This window comes from Phacochoerus africanus, chromosome 14 (assembly GCF_016906955.1).
Source record: "Phacochoerus africanus isolate WHEZ1 chromosome 14, ROS_Pafr_v1, whole genome shotgun sequence".
In the NCBI taxonomy this organism is placed as follows: Eukaryota; Metazoa; Chordata; class Mammalia; order Artiodactyla; family Suidae; genus Phacochoerus; species Phacochoerus africanus.
In genome coordinates this window covers 32982435-32989156 of record NC_062557.1, presented here as the reverse complement: position 1 = coordinate 32989156, position 6722 = coordinate 32982435, and positions in this window count along the sequence as shown.

Here is a 6722-nt window from a genome sequence, read left to right as displayed (position 1 = left end):
TCCCTTGCTCCGGGGAAGGAAAGTTCTTGGGTGATTCTCCTCTGCTTTGGGAGATGGTCAGAGGCATCTTCGTTGACCTCCTGAAACCAAAGCCTGATTCAAAGCCAGTTCACCCTCGGGAACCGGCTGGGTTGAGAGGGGGAGAACGCTGAAGGTTAAACCACGTGTCCTGCTCTGGCTCTTCTGCAGAAACGAGGGCAGCAGAGAGGGCTTGTTCCCTGGCGATCTGTGGGACAGCTCAGGAGAGGCAAGCCCGAGCCCCTCTGTTGAAGAGAGGCAAGCAGGTAGCCCAGGCTGAGCACTGTGCAGGTGCTTTGGAGCCAGGAACTGAGGGGCACAGCCTCACTGTCTCTAAACCATTCTGTTTGCAATGGCGAGACTTAAGGTCCTCTCCCTGGCCTGGCGGGGCTGCCGCCTGGCACTAGATCCTAGAGCTGGAGAGACTTTGTATTCATCTGACTTCCTGTTTTGCAGAGCAGGTCAGATGGGGAGGTATTGAAAGACTCCGGCTCACTACTCCGGCTGTCCCATGATGGAGGAGGTGCCCCCTAGACACCCCTGGTCCCCTGGGGAAAGATCAGACCCCCTCCAGATACACAAACATAAAAACACTCTCCCAGCCCAGGTATCAGGGGCTGTCTCAGTCACTCGAGCATGATAAACCGAAGATCAGGGTCAAATTTTTGTGATGATTCGAGACTGGTCGATCGGCTCCCCTGTTTTAATCACTCTAAAATGGGTCTGTGATCTATAACTAATACTACTCCGTTATCGCTTAGCTTCTTCTGCTCCCTGTGCTGATTTTAATTAGAAGTATTTGAGCTTCTATGCTCGAGCTTATAGTTTTAAGAGTTGATTCTTTAGAAAATAATCAGGATTGTAGACACGGATCTTTTGAGATGCTAGGGCCAAGGCTGGCTAACCTGCCTTGGAAGCTTTAAATGCAATAACGTGGGCGTTTGGTATTCTTTCACACACGTGTGTAGAAAGCATTACATCTGTCATACTGGAGTCAGCAAACGAGGTGCCCAAGGGCCCCTGGAGGCCCCCACCCAGCTGCCCAGGGGCTGAGATTTCAGCAGAACCGTAGCCCCTTTGAATCTGTCATGGGTGTGGCAGCCCCTCAGGAAGCTTTTGTTTTGGCTGAGCCCACGGCACGTGGAAGTTCCTGGGCCAGGGGTTGGACCTGCGCCGCCGCAGTGACTAGAGCCTCAGCAGTGGCCTGACAAGGCCAGATCCTGAACCAGCTTTGCCACAAGGGAACTCCTCAGGACGCTTCTGATAAAGAATGCTCAGGCAGATAAAATGTCCTTCTGAGTTTTGCTTCAGGAGGATCCAAGGATGGGGGGGGGCGGGGTAGGAGGGGGAGGAGGAGGAGTAAAAAGGTAAATAAACCACGAGTGGAAAAATCCGAGGAAATGTGAGCGTTCATTGTATTATTCCTTATACTGTGGCCGATGTTTGAACATTTTCTATAATAAAACGTTTAAATAGTGAAACGAAACTCAGCCAGCAATGGCCCTGTTTGTGGATTTTCTCCTTGTTTGGAGAGGGGTAAGGGGTGTGGATTTGAGGGTATTCGTTTGACTGCTGTTGGTGTCTGTTTCCTGGTGGGGAGATTCTAAATCCTTGGGGTTTCCCCAGGACTGGGAGTGTCCTTGTTCTTTGTGAACCCCTGGAATCACACCTGAATTTATGCTAAGAGGTGAATTGACCCAGAATGGGGGCTGGGCATCAGGAAGACCAGCCAGGAGATGAGAAGGTTGGGACGTTGAGACAGCCTGACCTGCAGGAGGAGAGAGGGGCTGGCAAGTGAGTTGAAGCATGTATGCGGTTGGAGTTCCCGTCGTGGCTCAGTGGTTAACGAGCCCGACTCATAAACATAAGGTTGCGGGTACCATCCCTGGCCTCGCTCGGTGGGTTAAGGCGTTGCCGTGAGCTGTGGTGTAGGTCATAGATGTGGCTTGGATCCCACGTGGCTGTGGCTGTGGCGTAGGCTGGCAGCTGTAGCTCCGATGGGACCCTTAGCCTGGGAACTTCCATAGGCTGCAGGTGCAGCCCTAGAAAAGAGAAAGAGACCAAAAAGAAAAAAAAGGAAAAAGAAAGAAATATGTATGTGGTCCATGATTCAATCGGTCACGCCTGATCAAAGCTGGGGACTGAGTGCCACCCAACACCCTGATTCCACAGGGAGAGGAACAGGAGCTCCGCCTTGGTGTCCCCTCCTGGACTGCGCTCCATGTGTTTCTTCATCGGGCTGGTCTTGATCTGTCTCCTTTACGGCAACACTATAATCATAAGCAGAGTGTCAAACTCCCTGAAGCTCGGGCGGGGTGGGGTGGGGGTGGGGTCATGTGCTTTAAAATGGAGGTTTGTGTTGCCCCCAAATTCAGATGTTAAAACCTCCCCCCCAGTGTGATGGTATTTTTAGGTTTGTCGAGGGAGGCTTGCACAAGGCCAAGTTGGTAAAGCAAGAGAGATTTATTATGTATGTATTTGTTTAATTAATATTATTTAATAAATAATTTATCTTTTTCTAGGGCCGTACCCGCGGCACATGGAAGTTCCCGGGCTAGGGGTCCAATCAGAGCTTAGCCGCCAGCCTACACCACAGCCACGGCAACTCCGGGATCTGAGCCGCCTCTTTGACCTACCCCACAACACATGGCAGCGCCAGATCCTTAACCCATGGATCGACGCCAGGGATGGAACCCGCGTCCTCGTGGATGCTAGTTGGGTTCGTAACCCGCTGAGCCATGACGGGAACTCCCAAGAGAGATTTATGAAGGCATCAGAGGGGCACAGGCTGAGCTCAAGACGGCGCCAGCCCTGACTCTATGGAGGCTCTAGGCTTATAAAGGAGCCGGCCATGGTGGGAATCTCTGGCTGGAGTTCATGGTGGGAACTTGCGGCAGGAACAATGCCGAAGGAGGAGGGGAGGGTCAAGGGAGGGGTACGGGTCGGGTCCCATGACCGAGGGCAGTGAATCTTTGTAGATGGTCATCCATGCGGGCAGTTGTGTTCCCCAGGCCAGGCCATTGTTTCTTGCTGCCCAAGTTGAGAATCCACATTCCGGGAGAGGGTGTCCACAGCAGGTCTCCAAGGTGAACAGCCACATTTGGGGGGGGGCGGGGGTGGGGGGTGGGGGCAGTCCGTCTCCACCCTCCTGGGAACCTATCAGGTATTGGAGGTGATTAGAGGCTTGGACCCCTCATGCATGGGATGAGCCCTTATAACTCCCAGAGACCCTAGAGAGCTGCCTTGCCCCTTCTGCTATGTGAGGACACGGGAAGAAGACAGCTGTGTATCGATTAGAAAGTGGTTCCTTACCAGGCACGGCATCTGCCAGGACCTGCACCTTGAACTTCAGCCTTCAGAACTAGGAGGAGTAAATGATTGGTGTTGAAGTCACCCAGTGTATGGTATTTTTGTGACAGCAGCCCAGACTAAGCCATCCTGGATGGGAGCCTTCTGGCTGTGGAGACAGGTGGTCCAATGTGTAAGTGGCCTGGGGACCCCTGAAGTGTGGCTGAAGTGGGGTCTGAAGTAAGGGTGTTCTTGTTGGGATTGTGTCCTCTGGCCAGTGGAGCCTGACCCGAAACTCCAGGGATTATCCGTGGAACTCTACTGCGGGATGCCAGCTGGTGTGTGACAGAGATGGCAGGACTTGCAAACTTTGTTCTTTTTTTTTTTTTTTGTCTTTTTTGTCTTTTTGCCATTTCTTAGGCCGCTCCTGCGGCATATGGTGGTTCCCAGGCTAGGGGTCGAATCGCAGCTATAGCCACTGGCCTACGCCAGAGCCACAGCAGCGCAGGATCCGAGCTGCATCAGCGACCTACACCACAGCTCACGGCAACGCCGGATCGTTAACCTACTGAGCAAGGGCTAGGATCGAACCTGCAACCTCACGGTTCCCAGTCAGATTCGTTAACCACTGTGCCACCACGGGAACTCCGGGACTTGCAAACTTTGAATAAGCCCTTCTCTACCGAATTGTGGGCATAAAACACACTATTCTTTTTTTTTTTTTTTTTTTTTAATTCTCATTGCAGGTTTATTTGCAAAAACTGGAAACAACCCAAGAATCCATCAACAGGGGGAATAGAAAAACAAATTCGGGGGTAGCCAGACAATGGAAAATGGCCCAGCAGTATAAGGAAGGAACTATTGATGCATGTGACAACATAGATAAATCTCATTCTAATTATGTGGACTGAAAAAAGCCAGACACTAAAGAGTACATAGTGTGAGATTCCATCTATGTAAAACTCTAGGCAATGCAAACTAGCTACAGTGACAGAGCGGTGCATGTAGTGCCTGCGAAGGGGATGGGGCAGGAGAGGCAGGAGGGAGTGGTCTTTTTGGTTTTGTTTTGTTTCTTTGTCTTTTGTCATTTTAGGGCCACACCCACAGCATGTGGGTTCCCAGGCTAGGGGTCAAATCAGAGCTGCAGCTGCCAGCCTACACCACAGCTCACAACAATGCCGGATCCTTAACCCACTGAGCGAGGCCAGGGATCGAACCCGCAACCCCATGGTTCCTAGTCGGATTCGTTAACTACTGAGCCACGATGGGAACTCCAATCTGCTTCTGTTTAAAACCCACTGTTCTTACAAGGAGCTTCCCAAGCTTCTTCTTTCCGATGTCCGGTCTCCAGGGTTTACAGTCTTGGGTTTTGTTTTCTCTTGCCCCCATTCCTCCTGCAGTTTTTTCTTCCTCACTGTCCCTGTCCCCACAAAAATACTCAGGATGTCAGTTATAAAACTGTCCTCCTGGAGTTCCCGTTGTGGCTCAGTGGTTAATGAATCCGACTAGGAACCATGAGGTTGCAGGTTCGATCCCTGGCCTTTCTCAGTGGGTTAAGGATCTGGCATTGCCGTGAGCTGTGGTGTAGGTTGCAGACTCGGCTCGGATCTCGCGTTGCTGTGGCTCTGGCGTAGGCCGCGGCTACAGCTCCGATTCGACCCCTGGCCTGGGAACCTCCACATGCCACGGGAGCAGTCCCAGAAAAGGCAAAAAGACAAAAATAAAAAAACAAAACTGTCCTCCCACTCAGAGATGCCACTTTTGTTGTCATGGGACGCTTCCGTTCCAATGAAAAGTTCAGGACAGTAACCCGAGACTGCTCAGTAAAGCACAGGAGAGTGGGGAGTGCGTGTGCATGTGTGTGTGTGTATGAGGGGCTGTTTTTTTTTTTTTGGGGGGGGGGCATGCCCATGGCTTGTGAAAGTCCCTGGGCTAGGGATGGACCCCATGCCATAGCAGCAACCCTGGCCGTAGCAGTGACAACGCTGGACCCTTAACAAGGGAACTCCTCTCCTTGAAGTTCTATCAGTCTTCATTTTATGTAATTTGAAGCTCTCTTATTAAGTGTATGAATATTTAGGATTTTTACATTGTCTTGGTGACTTGAGTTCTTTATCATTGTAAAGTGATTTCTTTCTGTCTCTGTCTGTCTTTCCTCCTTCCCTTTCTCTTTTTTTTTCTTTTCTTTTTTCAGGGCCACACTGTGGCATATGGAAGTTCCCAGGCTAGGGGTCGAATTGGAGCTACAGCTGCTGGCGTACACCACGGCCACAGCAACGTGGGATCTGGGCCACGTTAGCAACCTACACCACAGCTCATGGCAATGCCAGATCCTTAACCCACTGAGTGAGGCCAGGGATTGAACCCGAGTCCTCATGGATACTAGTTGGATTCGTTTCACTAAGCCACAGTGGGAACTCCCATAATCTGTTTTTTTGTGTTTTTTTTGTGGTTTTTTTTTTGGCTTTTCCAGGGCCACTTCCCGTGGCATATGGAGGTTCCCAGGCTAGGGGTCTAATCGGAGCTGTAGCCGCCGGCCTACACCGCAGCTACAGCAACACAGGATCTGAGCCACGTCTGTGACCCACACCACAGCTCATGGCAACACCGGTTCCTTAACCCACTGAGCGAGGCCAGGGATCGAACCTGCAACCTCATGGTTCCTAGTCGGATTTGTTAACCACTGTGCCATGATGGAAACTCCACCCATAATCTGCTTTTAGTTGATGTGTTTAGACCATCTGTTTACATTTAGTGTAATGAAGCATATGAAATGGGAGATAAGTGCGGTGGTCATCTTTGGGCAAAAAATGGCCATAATTCTCCAGGTCTTTTCTTTCTGGTTTCAGCTTGGCCAGTACCTATATTAATCTACTGCTATTCTGTGAAATTACTGTTGTTTTGCTCTTGAGGATAGGGGAATGTTCATGTGAAAAAAAGGACTCAGGACGTCCCCTGTGGCACAGTGGGTTAAGGACCTGGTGTTGCTGCAGGTGTGGTGTAGGTCAAAACTGCGGCTTGTTTTCAGTCCCTGGCCTGGGAACTTCCACATAATGTGGGTATAGCCAAACAAACAAACAAAAAAAACCCCCAAAACTACTCAGTTTGCAGCTTTCTATTCATCTTTCTCTGTGTAAAAGATTCACAGACACATACAAACAGCATTTGACCTTTGATACCAATATCCATTAATAATATTGGATATTAATCCAATTGGATATTAATATTAATCCAATTGGATATTAACAATATTGGATATTAATCGCCCTCTGATGCCACTGGGATGCAATAACTTTTGAAGAAATACAAAGAAAAGTGTCACCTTTTTAGAGCAGAAAAGCTAAATTTCTAAAATGCCACACAAAATCAATGCTTCTTTAACAGAAAATACTTCTTTTTTAAAAAAGCTCAAAAAC